The sequence below is a fragment of the Cyprinus carpio genome, chromosome B3 (genome assembly GCF_018340385.1).
Source record: "Cyprinus carpio isolate SPL01 chromosome B3, ASM1834038v1, whole genome shotgun sequence".
NCBI lineage: Eukaryota > Metazoa > Chordata > Actinopteri > Cypriniformes > Cyprinidae > Cyprinus > Cyprinus carpio.
The window spans coordinates 44,617,206-44,632,843 of record NC_056599.1 but is presented as its reverse complement, the minus strand read 5'-3'; the positions used below and the strand labels follow the sequence as shown (position 1 = coordinate 44,632,843).

The 15,638-nt window shown below is 38.8% G+C and overlaps 1 long non-coding RNA gene across 1 annotated transcript in view; it reads right to left on the bottom strand.

The window, feature by feature from the left end:
- LOC122136660 overlaps window positions 1–14,569 on the bottom strand; it is a 26,268-nt gene extending 11,699 nt beyond the window's left edge. Inside the window, exon 1 of the long non-coding RNA XR_006154300.1 lies at window positions 14,379–14,569. This is a non-coding gene — a long non-coding RNA (uncharacterized LOC122136660). The remainder of the gene's footprint in view (window positions 1–14,378) is intronic.
- Between the last annotated feature and the right edge of the window lie 1,069 nt (window positions 14,570–15,638).

The following is a 15,638-nucleotide window of genomic DNA, read 5'->3' as shown; positions in this document are numbered from 1 at the left end:
TCAGACTCGAGCTGCTTGGAACGCATTGGGGAATCGTCCCAGCAAGACAACATAACTGAAGATGTTTGAAATCAGTCCAATAGCGAAGCGAGACATCACAGAGCGTGGTGACGTATGCAACCAGGAAGCATAAAGGTGCATCCGGCAAGCACACATGTAGCTTTTTCCTCTTCAGCGAGCGCGTCTGTGGTGTGTGTGTGAAATGTATGCAAGCACTCAGTCAGTCAAAACTCTATAGTAAGCTAGTAAGCGAGAAAAAAGATATGCCAAAGAAGTGTGTAAATCAAAAAGTGTTGGTGTCAGGCAGACGGCGTTTCAAGTCGTTGTTCTTCCCTGCCCACGTTATATCTCTCGTGGTGGGGATACGACATGATTGTGAGTCATCGTCTGGGGAGCGGAGCAAGCTGCACAGGCAGCTCTCGAAGGGGCTACCTGCCATGATTGTGAGCTTCTGGCCACTCGCTTGTGCTTCGCTCCCGCGATCCTGCTGGGTCCGCCCCGCTGTTGCTGAGGCACAGATGCGGCTGTTATCGTGGGTATCGCAAGTTGATTTGGTGGAGGAATCCGAGATGGGCTCATCCTTATCTCAGTCCTCACCCACTAGATCCATGGCCCCCTCCTCACAGTTCTGAAGCCCACCCCATGGTTTCTTTCTCCTGGAGATAAGGCCAGTCGCTTCATCTATCTTCCTCCAAGGAGGTTTATATGATGAGTGTCAACACGGAGGAGATTTGCGGATTCGACACCACAGTCCCTCGAGTATGAGAAGCTCATGGAGGTTGTTACTCATGCTGTAGCTAACTGCGAATATCGAATGGCCAGAATGAGAAACAGGATGCTCATCCCAAAAAGCAAGTTGGACGAGCGTTTCTTTAGATCAAGATCACAACCTTCACGTCGGGGCCTTCCGTTTTTCCCAATCTCCATTCTGAGCTTTCGAGATCATGGGATAAACCATATTTGTCCCGGACTCTTTTACCCCACAGTATCTAATTACTCCAACATCATGGGGCTGAATGAGAAGGGATATGCGTCGGGCCACAGATCTGTCGATTCAGGCCACCAAGAAAACAGTCAGAGCCATCGGCCGTTGCCATGGACGCTCTTGTGGCCCACCGAGCGACACCTGTGGTTGAATCTGAGTTACAAGATAAGGACAGATTCCTTCCTGCTGGATGCCCCCGCTATCACTTTCTGACCTCTTAGGTGGCACAGTAGACACTGTCGTCGAGAATGGGAGCTGAGTGGGAGCAGTCCCAGCCGTCTAGCTCCTCATATCGCCAGACCCAGAAAAACATAGCGTCGCTACCCGTACTCCCCCCCGCAGAAAGATCAGGGGGAGGGGCTGTGTCCCAGCCAGGGTCGTCTAATCAGAAAACAGGATCTGCAGACTGTTATTATGTCTAAGAGGACCTCGGCCAAACGGTCCTGACAATTCCACCATCAGGTCCGCGAGGGCAGCCCACCCTGGGGAGGAGAGGCTGAAGTGTCCTTGACGCAAGGCACTGACCCCCCAGTTGCTCCCCGGGCGCTGGATATAGCTGCCCACTGCTCCGTGTGTGTGTTCACGGTGTGTTCACTTCTCACTGCTGTGTGTGTGCACTTGGATGGGTTAAATGCAGAGCACCAATTCCGAGTATGGGTTACCATACTTGGCAACTGTCACGACTTTCACTTTCACCTCAGTATACGGTGCCCTGATCCTCCTCAGTGTCCTCAGGGAGACTTACTGATGCCCCTGCCACCCCCCGGTGCTTCAGGGGCCCAGTAGGCTCCGGCGAGCAAAATTCCCAGCTGCCGGCCTGTTAACGGTACGGCACGGGAAAAGCTCGCCCCCCTCAGATGAGGGCGCTAGAGACCATAGATAGGTTGTTCCTTGCCGGTCAACCGCTTCAAGGCAACTGAAGTGGCTCTTTAGTAACACCAGACGCCAGTCTCAAAGAGACTGGTTCCCTTAGTAGATTTTTCTGGCAGCGTGGAAACTTCTGTGGGCTCAGGAGAAGTTTCTCTCATTAAGAACAGTCTACATCCCTGGGCATCTCAATCAGGGAGCAGACAACCTGTCGAGGGGGGTGGATGTTATGTTGCCCGGGGGGGTGGATTGCTATATCTGGTTTCTCCTCACACAACCAGTTCCACTTGGGCTGGATGCTATGTTGCAGATATGGCCGAGGCTTTGTCTGTACGCATTTCCCCCAATCGCTGGAGGCTCTATGCAGATCTCCCTTTGAACCCATTGAAGATACTTCACATAAGCTCCTCACACTTAAGTCTATATCCTCCCTTGCTCGCTATATCCTCGCTGAAGAGGATAGGGGACCTCAAAGCTCTTGCTGTGTCAGCCTGGAGTTTGCCCCAGGCATGGTTAGGGCATTCCTCTACCCGAGAATGTTCCTTAAGTGCCCACCTCATTGCCAGGTCCCGTGTACTTCACACTTATGTTCACAAAGCTGCCCAGTGGCGTAAAGCAGATCAGTTATTAGTTTGCTTTGGTCCACCTAAGAAAGGGGTTCCAGCAAACCAAGCAAACTATGAGTCAGTGGGTGGTTGAGGCCATCACACTGGCCTATGAGTCCTCTGGCCTCCAGTCACCCATGGGGGTAAAAGCGCACTCGACCAGGGGTATGGCAGCCTCCAAGGCCTTATCAGTGGGCGTGGGCCCTTCTGGATGTTTGTGCTGTGGCAGGCTGGTCCTCTCCGCACCACATTATTCATTCGTTTCTACAGTTTGGACCTGACGTCTACTCCACGGTCCCAAGTCCTTTCGTCTTGATGTGCTCGCCAGATACACACCAGACAGTGTCTTGCTCATATGGCGCAGTGGGTATTCTCATTCCCAAAGCATTTGATGCAACTTGAGTTCCTGAAAGGGGAATGTCTCGAGGTTACATATGTAACCATGGTTCCCTGAAGGGAATGAGATGCTGCGTCTCCCTGCCATATTATTACATACATAATATATATATTTTACATGATAATAATGTTAATAATATTACATAATTTATCAATGCCGGTTTTCATGAAGGCTATAATACACCATCCAATCATGATCTGGCAGTTTCAAATTGATCTGACAGACAAGCTTACATTTGTGGAGCGATCTGGATCTGTGATTTGTCTCATTTATAAATCAAATTGCATCGCTGAGAAAATGAATGCTAAATGATTACAAAAGCAATGCACACAAACCGCAATTTTGCACCAAAAGTCACAATAATGGTAAGCAGTATTCAATTTACTTATATTTATGTATTGATACACCATTTACTATTTCATAAAACTATCATAGTCAATGAAGCCCAAGTGCCAACTACAGGCCTATTATGTGAAGTGTAGGCTGGTGAAATGGTGACTTATTATATCACCATTTTTGATAATTATGCAGCATTATGAAAGTGTCTTCTGTGCTCATCAAGTCTGTATTTATTTGATCAAAAATACAGAAAAAAAATCTGTAATAAATTAAATCTAAACTATAACATGCAGAGTGAACTACAGTAACAATATACTATATATATAATATTATTTATTTTAATTCTAATATGCTGATTTATTATCAATGTTGGAAACGGTTGTACTAAATTTATTATTATTATTATTATTGTTTGTTTGTTTTTCGGAACCTTTTTGGGGGTTCATTGATAAATAAAAAAGTTGTAAAAAGAACATAATTTATTCAAAATAGAGATAAACAATATAAATCTTTACTATCACTTTTTCTATCAATTTAACAAATCCTTTCAGAAAAATAAATGAAAATAAAAATAAATTCTGACCTCAAGCTTTTGAACGGTAGTGTATATTGTTACAAAATTTATATTGTTTTAAATAAATGCAGTTCTTATTTTTTTTTTATCATCAAAGATTTCTGAAAAAGTATCACAGGTTTTCCAGCCATTGATAATGAATCAGAACTGCATAAAATGTATTTGAAAGTATATTTAAAATTTGATCAAATAAATGCAGGCTTGATGACCATAAGTGACCTATGTAAAAAAAAAAAAGTGCAAAAATATAAAATAGTTATGTATCCAAACTTTTGACCTACAATTTTTTTTGTTTGTTTACATTGCCCCTATTTTACATTTGAGTCCCTGCCCCTGAGGAACTCTGCACGTCCCTGAACGTGAATTTAAATAAAAAGTTGAAGACAAATTTTCAATATTAAGCAAGTGACATGTTGTTTATATTTAGGTTTAAAATAATATAAAAATAATGCTACAAATTCTCCTTTTCATATGGAAGCAGATTAGTCTCAAATATAATTCACGCAAAAAAACACGATTCACACATGCGTAGACAATTTCACATGCATGAAACCTAATTCACGTACACACAAAAAAAATTAACGTGCGTGAAAAAAAAAATATATATATTCACAAAAAGCAATTCACATGCGCAAATAAAATTATATATTCATAAAATACATTTCACAAATGCACAAAAACACAATTCGTAGATATACCACTGTGCACAAAAACCGTTGAATGTTTAAAATGTAGGAGTGTCTGAATGTACAAATCGTCATTTACTACGAATCCACTCGGATTTGTGTGTGTGTGTTTTTGAGACTTTCCTGGCAGAGCTCTCTTCCCCCGTGGGTCCTGTCATACTCTTTAGCCAATCAGATGCGAGCTTACCATTCAACCAATCATATCATAAGCCACTGAGAGTATATTATATTATAATATTATATTATAATATTTATTTTACAGAGTATGCATTCAGAAGCTCGCAGGCAATCGTGGTGATGTTAAGTGAGGAGAAAGAACTCCCCGCTCAAAGCTCGCCGTCTCTGCAAGATTAACGATGGCAGTTTGCACGCACAGCTACTAGAAGATTTACATCTGTCAGACAGGTTGCTGACGTCATTTTCTTTTACTAATGTAAACTAATTACTGATGTAAAGGCTTAATTTCCGTTCTAATTAATCCATATTGCGCAAAAGGTGCGCAGAATCGTGCTCCTTGAATGCACTCTCAGTGGCTTATGATATCATTGGTTGAATGGTAAGCTCGCATCTGATTGGCTAAAGAGTACGACAGACCCACATGGGAAGAGAGCTCTGCCAGGAAAGTCTCAAAAACACACACACACAAATCCGAGTGGATTCGTAGTAAATGACTATTTGTACATTCAGACACTCGTACATTTTAAACATTCAAAGGTTTTTTGTGCACAGTTGTATATCTACGAATTGTGTTTTGCATTTGTGAAATGCATTTTTATGAATATATAATTTTATTTTGCGCATGTGAAATGCTTTTTGTGAATATATAATTTTTTTCACGCACGTGAATTTTTTTTGTGTGTACGAATTAGTTATTGTCAGTAAAGCATTGGAGCTTTAAATAAGCAGTTTGACAAAGATACGCAATAGGCCTATAAGGAAGCGTCATGTTGTTTTGATATAGCTTGCTTTCAGACTGAACGAACTCCACAAGAAATATGCAGTGGCAGAGCTACTGTTTTATACATGGAGTGGCCAAAGCTAATTCAGGGGATCCATAGACCATGACAGAAAATCAGTGTATAACTTCAACCGGACATAAAAATGCATGAAAAAATTCTGATTACTAATTAATTCACATGACCCCCTCGTTAGTTTAAACCATAACTTCAAATGTTAGACTATGGAAATAAGACTATTGGTTAATCTTATTTCTCTTACTTCTATCATCTCATTAATCAGATGATTTGGGATAAAAAAAAATTACTTAATTTTTTAAGAAACCTAAACCTTCAACTAACTTCAAACAGGCTGCCAACTTCTGAGTTCAACCTTGAATGAGAATTATTCAGGAATAATTAACAAGCTTGCCATTATTACATTTGCAAGCTAGACCAGGCTGGATGATCAGCTCAATCCAGCCCACCAGTTTAGGCTGGTTTTAGCTTGGGGGGGGGGGTTCAGCAGGGCAGGCCATACCCTATCCATAATAAAAAGACCAAAAATGAGTAAATAAATAATAAATGTAATTTTTGCAACATTTTTCTTGCTGTTGACACTGATTTTCTGCTGTTATGTGACAATGTATTCTAGCTGCAGTCTTTCCGCGCGGTCGGAACATTAATTGGACGATTACATGAGATGAGACAATATACATTCAGTAAGTCATAGTGTATCTTTTAACATGGATCGGATGTTTGTTTATTTAATGCTAATTAGAAAGCACTCCTGCTTCGTTTGAACTGAAGCAATGTTTATTTCATGCTAATTAGAATGCACTCCTCCTGCTTCGCTTGAACTTAAGCAAACATGAACCATCACGCCACTTAAGAGCTCCAAGTTTGTGCCGTATCAGGCAATGACTTTGCAGGCAGCGTTTTTTTGCAGGAAGGCACCTCATGAAACTGATTTTGGACAGGTTTAATGATTCAGGACAGTTTAATGTTCTACAACAAAAATAGAATGAGTTTTGGTGATAGCTAAACGGATAGTTAATTACTAGGATACAGATTTTCTTGCTAGAACTAACATCAAAAAGTGCAAAAAGTTAGTCAGAAACATACATTTACACATAAACTGACCACCAAATGCAACTTTAAGATGCCATCTTTTTTTAAATTTTTTTTTATCTCAACCATCATGGAATGGAACGCACAGGATTGTGGGATATCAAAGGCAGTGAAGGATACATCTATGCTGCCTTCAAAATTTGGATTGTGGAAGGTACCTCCGGAGACAGGAAAGTAAAGCAGATTATGGATTCGGACGTGCCTTGATGCCTTCCTGCATTTATCATTTGAATTTCTTAATAAAACTAACATTATTTGAATGTTGAGACTTTCTTTTCTATTATCAAAAGTGAATTGGGGCCTCATTTATCAATCTAATGTAGAAACAAGCGCACACAAATCAATTTACGACAGAGTTCACGTGCGATACATGAAACATTCATATGCCGCCAATCTCATCGTATGAATGAACACACGTTGATAAATGTGGCGGCAGAAAACAACTGTCATTTAAATATCACGCACCTAAAAACACTCTGGGTTTAGAAGCCTCGGCCCTAGAGAAATGAAACCCGGCCAAAAAGAGGACGTAATCTCATGAAAGAGAAAAACTGATCTTACCCCAAAAAACACCCGTTGCAAACAATTAGGCTACATAAATTCATGTTTTTTATATGTATATTAAAATACTGGTAAATATAAACAGCCTATTTAGTTCCCCTCACTCTACAACAAATGTTTTAAATTTAACGGTATTCAGAATAGAACAAGAATGAAAAATATGTAGGCTAGTTATACAATTATATATTAAACTATAAATAAAAAACACAAATTAGGCTATTCATTATAAACAGCATACAAATGTCAAGTAAAACTGAAATGGCACTGGGGTCACGAGCCTATCTCATACCACAAGAACCTAAATGTTTCCATTTTTGCCATATTTGCAACATTTGTTTGCATAATTATTATTCATTATGTAGCCTAAACATGGCTTTATATTTCACTCATGTTCTAATATCCATGTAAAATCCTTCACATTCGCAAAAATGTTTGTTTGACGCTGCACACTGATTTTACAGCGGGCCTAAAATAAACAGTGTAACTTTTATGTTTGGTTGACAGCATTATAGTTTGATGATGAATGTCAGGCAAGGGTAGAACAAATGTTGTTTTGTGTGTGCGTGAGGCGCCTGTGCAATCAGATGGATTTAATCAAATAAAGATATCCACCTTTTTCCTGACGTAAAAATGGGCACCATTTTTTATTAAATATTGAATAATTCTTTTTTAATAAATCTGCATCCAGCTATTTTTAGCTGTACAAAAGCAGTTTGTTTTGCTGCTTGATATTGACAATTGATGTCTCCTATCATATTATTTTTAATCTGTTATCTTAATTAAGAACACATTGGTTTGTACTGCAAACAGTTTTTACCGTTTACTGCACGTTGTTATTCTCCTCATTATTTATCTATAGCTGCTAATGAAACGGAAGTCTCACCCATAGACTTACTTCCGCGTTGAGGAAAAAAAGGTGGATAAAATAAATAAAATGCATTAAGAGTGTCACAAAAACGAGCGTAGCCTATACTTGTTGCAGTGATTTTTTTCCTCTTGTTAATCTGTTAATTATATTATAGCCTGTTATATTTTGCGTGATCCTATTTATTTTATTCCTCTTATTGACTTAATTTCTGTTTTTCTCCTTTCACAGAAGCGCTGCAGGTGCATGATGTGACGATTTAATCCTCATGGTCTTGTTTACGCTGCTGTTCATGCATATAAAGCTAAATCCCTGTATAAAAAAAACTCAATCTAATCTTAATGGTTAACAATTGACTAATGAGCTTCATTTGATGGTCAGGACAATAAAAAATGCTGTCATTCCACAATTATCCACCATATTTAGCTACTATGCTGCGTGCAAGTTCAGGTAAGCTAACTCAAAAACTTGAACGTACGACAGAAAATTGGTAGCAACTTGGAATTTATCAATATGGACGTGAGTGGTGGCTACGATCAAATCTCATGAGCTGAAACAGGTAGTTAAATTTGATATTATAAACAGCTCACGTCCATATTGATAAATACCAGACGTGAAATTTGATCTTAGCCACCGCTCACGTCCATATTGATAAATTCGGGGTACAATTAAGTACTTTAAGGTACAAATTTTCACAATGTGCCAGCAAAGGAACAAACATGTATCCAGCTGAGTACCAAAAAAGTACCTTTCCAAAGAAAAGGGGTACACAATGAAATATGCATGGTGAAAGGTACATCACTGCAAACCGCCTGATTCAGCCAACGACAGACACAGTGGGCGTGGCGTCAGGCCTCGGAGAGGTCTTTATTTAACAGAAAAAACCAAAACAAGGGGGGGGGATAAAGTGTCCAAAAGGGGAACAGTGTCCCAAAACAACAGGGAATCTGGTGTCCCTCGTCGTGCTGCGGGGTTCGTGGGGGTCTGGCAGTGTTCACGGAGGGAAGGGTCCAGGTAAGGGGCGGAGTCCGGCGGCCGCACACGCGCTCCCCTCTTCGGTCCGGGGCGCGAGGGGCGGCGGCTTCTTCTAGCGGCTTCATCCTCCTCGCTGGCCGCGGCGCTTGCAGGGGATGGACGGCCCGGCATCCTGGCCCGACGGCCGTGTAGACGGGTGCGGTTTTCGACCGGACCGCGGGTCCGGCAGCTCACGTCTCTGGTGGCGCGGGAGTCCCTCAACGCACCCTTCCTGGACCCACGAGGACACCAGTGTGCATGCACGGGGAAAGAGACCGGTCTCCCGAGGAGAGGCGCGTTTGGGCTTTTAAACAGCGGCGGTGATGAGGCTCCATTTCCTTCAGGTGTGCCCCATCACACGCCGCCAGCCCTGACTCGTCCAGCGCCCCTCCTCTCTCACACACCCACTCCTATCGGGGAGCCTGGTGAAGGGCGGCGATTTAGGACGGGGTGCCGGTGATTATCAGGGAGGAGGCAGCTGACTCGTCACAGTACCCTTTGAAAAGGTACATTTAAGAAGTACTTTTCAAGTTACAGGGTACACAATCCTCTGGGGTAGCAGCTACTTATGCGTGCCTTTTCTAAGACTGATAGAGCCTTTGTCATAATTTTTATAAATGTGGTATGCTGAATAATCCTCTGTGATAAGTGCATAATTATTATCACTATCAGTTTTCGTAAGTATTTTCATTTTGTTTCTGCTGAGGGATTATTTACAGATTTATACTCGATTTTTATAATTATTATCATTATTGTTTTCATTTAAATAATTGTTGCATATATTTTTGGGTTCTATAATAAGCACTATTGGTTCAAATTAATTCAATATATATTATTATAGTTAAGATGGATGTGTGTACTTGGTTGTGCGGGCATGGGCGCGGCATTGCGTGCATTTAGAGGAGTTCTCACGATAGGTTTCATTCAAGATAAAGCAATGCTGATGATCGCATCGCTTAAACTTGTTAATTAATATCATCCTTTACAGGTAACGAATGTATAAATGCACACCATCATTGTTTTAGATCTTCATAAGAAGGACTGTTAACTGTATTGTTTCCTATACGAGACTGTTGAGTCTGTAAACTGTTTACAGTGTTAACGATCTGTGCTGCGCACATTGTTAGCAAATGTGGTGTGAGTTATGCAGAGATGCGGAGATAAAGTACAGAGTATAGTGTTATTCTGCATGTTTTATGTTTTCCTTTATTCATTAATTCTGTGTTATGAGTTTATTTCGTGCTGTTTCACTGATAGTGAGTATGTATATGACGTCATGAGTAATGTAGTCGAGTGAACTTGGATGTACATCAATGGCATGAATGGAATTTGAGTGTGTTTACATAAACAGCATGTAAACAAACGAATCGTCAACGGCGAAATAAAAGCCTCTAATGTACAAGACCGGTCTGAGAGACCTCCAGCTCACAGCGGGGTCTCTGAGCAGGACTGGCTGAGCGACGAGCTAGCGGCCGGGGCAGGTGCCTGCTGGCTGTCGCCTCACTTCATGGAGCTTCTCAACTCCGAAAACTTTGAAGCAAATTGTCAATTCGGCATCAATTTTCACAAGACTGCCTATATTCGAAAATCTAAACAGTTCTTTTCCTCGCCTAAAACGTTCTCATAAGTGAATTTAGTGATGAATAGAGATGGCGAAAATTGTTTAAAATTGTCCTGTTGTTGGTCCGTCTAATATTATGACTGGCTGTTTTTTTTTCGCGGTCGCTGGAGCCTGCAGGACGCGTGACAGCTCAACAATGGCCCTGCCAACTTTATCCTCTGATGAGCTGATCCAAACATGACAGAAGGTGGGTTTAACTATGACAGAAGAAGTTGAAGCACAGAAATTCAGAGGTGAGTAATACTGTCGTTAGCTAACGTAAAGTTACATTTAAGTGACACTTGCGGCCCGCTGATTAAAGTTGGCTGCACGTTAGCTACAGTTAGATCGAACTAACATTATATCGGGACTTATTTGTAAGTTACCACTAACGTTCGTTACATGTAGCTAGTTGTAAAGATTGTAAAGAAAAAAGCATAAGTTAGCTGACCTTAGCTAACGTTTGCCAGCTAGCTTAGAGTTGGCTACAGCTATCGTTAGCTAGCTCGAGTTCCTCATACAGCCAACGTACTAAACTGAAAAGTTGAGTTAAAGTTAAGTTGATGCCCAAATAGTGCTGCAGCTATGTAGATAATCAATTATATAAGTGTTTAGTGTACGGGTATTGTATATTTATAAGTTGAAGATGTTGGATGATGTTCGATTCCATTTGTGCACGTGGAACACAGTTTAACGTTAGAAGATGGCGGCTATGTTGTGTACGTTAGAATAGACTAGTTGCACGTGTACGGAGAAATTATGTTTTTTGAGGAAAACATTTCTGGATTTTTCTTCTAACAATGTACTTCATTGGTTACCATCGTTTTTAAGTCCAAATCAATGCAGTTTCAAAAGTCTTTGAAGTGTTTAAACGGGCTGTACGCGATCACAGCTGAAGAAGAGGTTGTTATCTAGCGAAACGATAGGTAATTTAAAAAAATATATATAATTTATAGACTTTTTACCTTCAATAGTTCGGATTGAGCTGATCAACAAACGGACAGGGAACAACGTCATCACGTTGAAAGGTCATGCCGAATTTCATCATTTTGAAAATGACCTATCGTTTCGCTAGATAACTACCTCTTCTTTAGCTGTGATCGCGTACAGCCCATTTAAACACTTCAAAGACTTTTGAAACTGCATTGATTTGGACTTAAAAACGATGGTAACCAATGAAGTCCATTGTTAGAAGAAAAATCCAGAAATGCTTTCCTCAAAAAACATAATTTCTCTCCCACTGAGGAAAGAAAGACATGGATATCTTGGATGGCATTGGGTGAGTAAATTATTAGGAAATTTTTCATTTTTGGGTGAACTAATCCTTTAAGCATACAATGAACACTCAGTAGCTTTTAGTCAATATAAAGCATGATGTTATGTTATGTTTTCTTACACTGCAGTAAGTAATGCATTCATAAAGTGATTCTCTATTAAAGTTGTTTAAATGTGAAAAACTTTGTTTATTAAAGTTTATTGCAAACGAAGATTGTGGTGTGCGGTCGTTATTCTCTTTCCAGTATTTTAATTTGTACAGTTTAGCTTCTTTTAAAATCATTGATTGTGGGAAAACAAAACATTGCTTTCTTTTGCTCTCATTCTTTTCTATTTATCAAGGACATTTTTGCCACTTTATAGGTACAATGGCATCGTCGCTGGGGTGGTACCCCTAACGAGAACAAATTGATACCATCTAATGGGGTACATTTTTGTACCAGTGGATTAAAGGTACAAATGTATTGCTAAGGTACCAAATTGTCTCTCAAAAGGTACAGTATAAAAGGGTACAACTCTGTTACCTATGGTAAGGGTACCATTGCTGTACCTCGGGGGTACCACCCCAGCGATGAGCCATTTGTACCCTCAAAGGTACATATTTGTACCTAAAAGGCACAAACTGTAGGGGTACTTCTTTGTATCCATTAATATAGTACAAGTTTGTTCCCCTTGGGGGTACTGCCCCAGCGACGAGCATTTGTACCTTTTATTTGTGTTTTTCTGTACCTTTATTTCTGAGAGTGTACAGTACAGACCAAAAGTTTGGAAACATTACTATTTTTAATGTTTTTGAAAAGAAGTTTCTTCTGCTCATCAAGCCTGCATTTATTTGATCAAAAATACAGAACGAAAACTGTAATATTGTGATATATCATTACAACTTAAAATAATAGTTTTCTATTTTAATATACTTTTAAAAAAAATAATTTATTCCTGTGATGCAAAGCTGAATTTTCAGCATCATTACTCCAGCCTTCAGTGTCACATGTAACATCCAGTCTATCACATGATCATTTAGAAATCATTCTAATATTCTGATTTTTTTATGAGTGTTGGAAACAGTTCTGCTGTCTAATATATTTGATGAATAAAAGGTTAAAAAAGAACTGCATTTATTCAAAATAAAAAATAAAATTCTAATAATATATATTCTAATAATAAATTTTCTTTACTATCACTTTTTATCAATTTAACACATCCTTGCTGAATAAAAGTATTGATTTTATTAAAAAAAAAAGAAAGAAAAAAAAATTACTGACCCCAAATTACTGACCAGTAGTGTATATTGTTATTACAAAAATATTTATATTTTAAAAACATAGCTTCTTTTTTTATTTTTATTTTTTTTTTACTTTTTATTCATCAAAGTATCCTAAAAAAGTATCACATGTTCTGAAAAATATATTAGACAGCAGAACTGTTTCCCAACTTTGATAATGAATCATCATATTAGAATGATTTCTAAAGGATCATGTGATAATGATCCTAAAAATTCAGCTTTGCATCACAGAAATAAATGATAATTTAAAGTATAATACATTTAAAAACAATTATTTTAAGTTGTAATAATATTTCACAATATTATATATTTTTTTCTGTATTTTTGATCAAATAAATGCAGGCTTGATGAGCAGAAGAAACTTCTTTCAAAAACATTAAAAATAGTAATGTTTCCAAACTTTTGGTCTGTACTGTACGTTAAGCTTGATGAGCAGAAGAAACTTCTTTTGTCGTGTCTGTTAGCTCGCTGCATTACATATTAAAATATTAAATAATATCACTCCCAGAACCAAGTTGCGTTTTTCAACGGCTCTGATTAGGCCTGTATCCCAACATTAGTTCATTTCAACTACTTCCGCACTCTAACCAATACAAAACCTCAATAAAACAGCAGCAGATTTTCGTACAGTCTTACGAAGACTGTAGTTTAGAAAGTTATCGATTTGAGGTTACAGAAGTCGTACGAATTTTAGGGGTAGTTTATGTGTTTGCTGGGAATTAGCCACCTCGTTTAGTATTTATGATTTGGTTTTTGAATAGCTTTGTTATTTATTGTTCTTTTTTGGTTTTCGTAGCTCTTACTTATGCAGTATTTAATATTTGTAATAAACTAAACGAAACCATTGCTTATAAGGTCTTTGAATAATGTTTTATTTGATACTACCCATTCGGTTTGCCATTTCTGGTTTAAATCTGAGGGAAAAAAGCGAAGGAAAGAAATACACGCGCTTCTCACAAAATGCTGCAGTGCAACACGCTTAGCCTATCCTCAAAGCCGCAGATAGTCGCGTATGATTGATTCAGCTCATGTCATTAAAACCTTACTCTTTCCACGTAATCAAAGTTGGGAAACTAAAATAATAATTACAAAATAATGATAATCCAGCATAACTGCGCAATACACACAACTACACACAGGCACAGGGTATAAGTGATACTTTAAATAAAGTCTTAGACAGCGAAACATTAATAAACAATCTACACTATTTAGCATTACAAAACATTGGCTGGATTTGTAATAAAATGTTTTTAACATCGTACCTGTATTGTGCGCCATTGAATCGCCAACGCCTTGAAACCTTCCAAAACGAAAGTAAATGTGTGACGAGCTTGCGTAACCTTACATGACCATATTTGGAGTTCCTTTTCATGTGTGAGTGCAGCTCGACTCTGTGTGTGTGTGTGTGTGTGTGTGTGTGTGTGTGTGTGTGTGAGTTAGTGATGTGTTGTTCTTGAACGATTCGTTCCTTTTGAACGAATCTTTAATGTGACTCGGGAAGAACGAGTCGTCTCGGAGAGTGATTCGTTCAGTAGCGCATGCGCAAAAATCTATAGGTTCTGTACTGCTAGTAATGGGTCACCTGTTTCAGTCAGTACAGTCTGAGCCGGAAAGAGAATTGATTAGTTCATCTCATGATTCTTTCGGGTTTGAGTCGTTCCTTCATCACGTGACAGACCCATACGCGTTACCATCATTATTTTTTCGTGTTTTCTGAGCGGGAAAGAGATTTTTTTTTATTTTATTAATGCCAAGGTACCAAAGATAAAAGCACAGAGAATGTCAATATTGCATACAAAGAGGTGACATTACATGCAAAGCACCATTTACAGACGTATGTAAACATAAAAATGAATAATACTAAACAAAATCTTTAACAAAATAAATTAAAAAGATTAAATAAATTATCTGTTTTAAAAGCCTTAAGATTCTTGGAAGATGAAATATACTATATATTGTTTTTAAAAAAGAGGCTCAACAGAATATCCAAAGGACTTTGACGAGTGAATTTTACTGCAGTGAATATGAAATTTTGCAAGAAATAATAATAGGTTAATAATAAAATATTCATTAATTTTGTATTTTTGAATATTAAAGAAGTCAAACAGTACATCCTTAAAAAGCAGAAAGAAACCCTGGAGCACACAGCGATTGATAACATTAGAGAATTCAATCCAAAATAGCTGTGTGTGAGGACAATCCCAAAAGATATGCATATCGGTTTTATTAGGGTCACCACAAAAACAACAGCTTGTATCTATGTCTGATTAAACCTTTTCAAAAACACTTTAGCTGGGTAAAATCTGTCTAACAATTTGAATGAGATTTCTCTAACCTTGTTAGTTATGTCCATAGAGTCCATACTTTTTTCCAGTCAATATGGTCAACCACATTCCTCCAATAAGACACCACATATGGAATTGTCACAAGCTCCTTTTGAAAAAGCGATCTAATTTTATAGTTATGTGATGAAGGATGTGACAAAAAGCATAGTTTTCCTACTGGGATTTCAAATGGGTTTA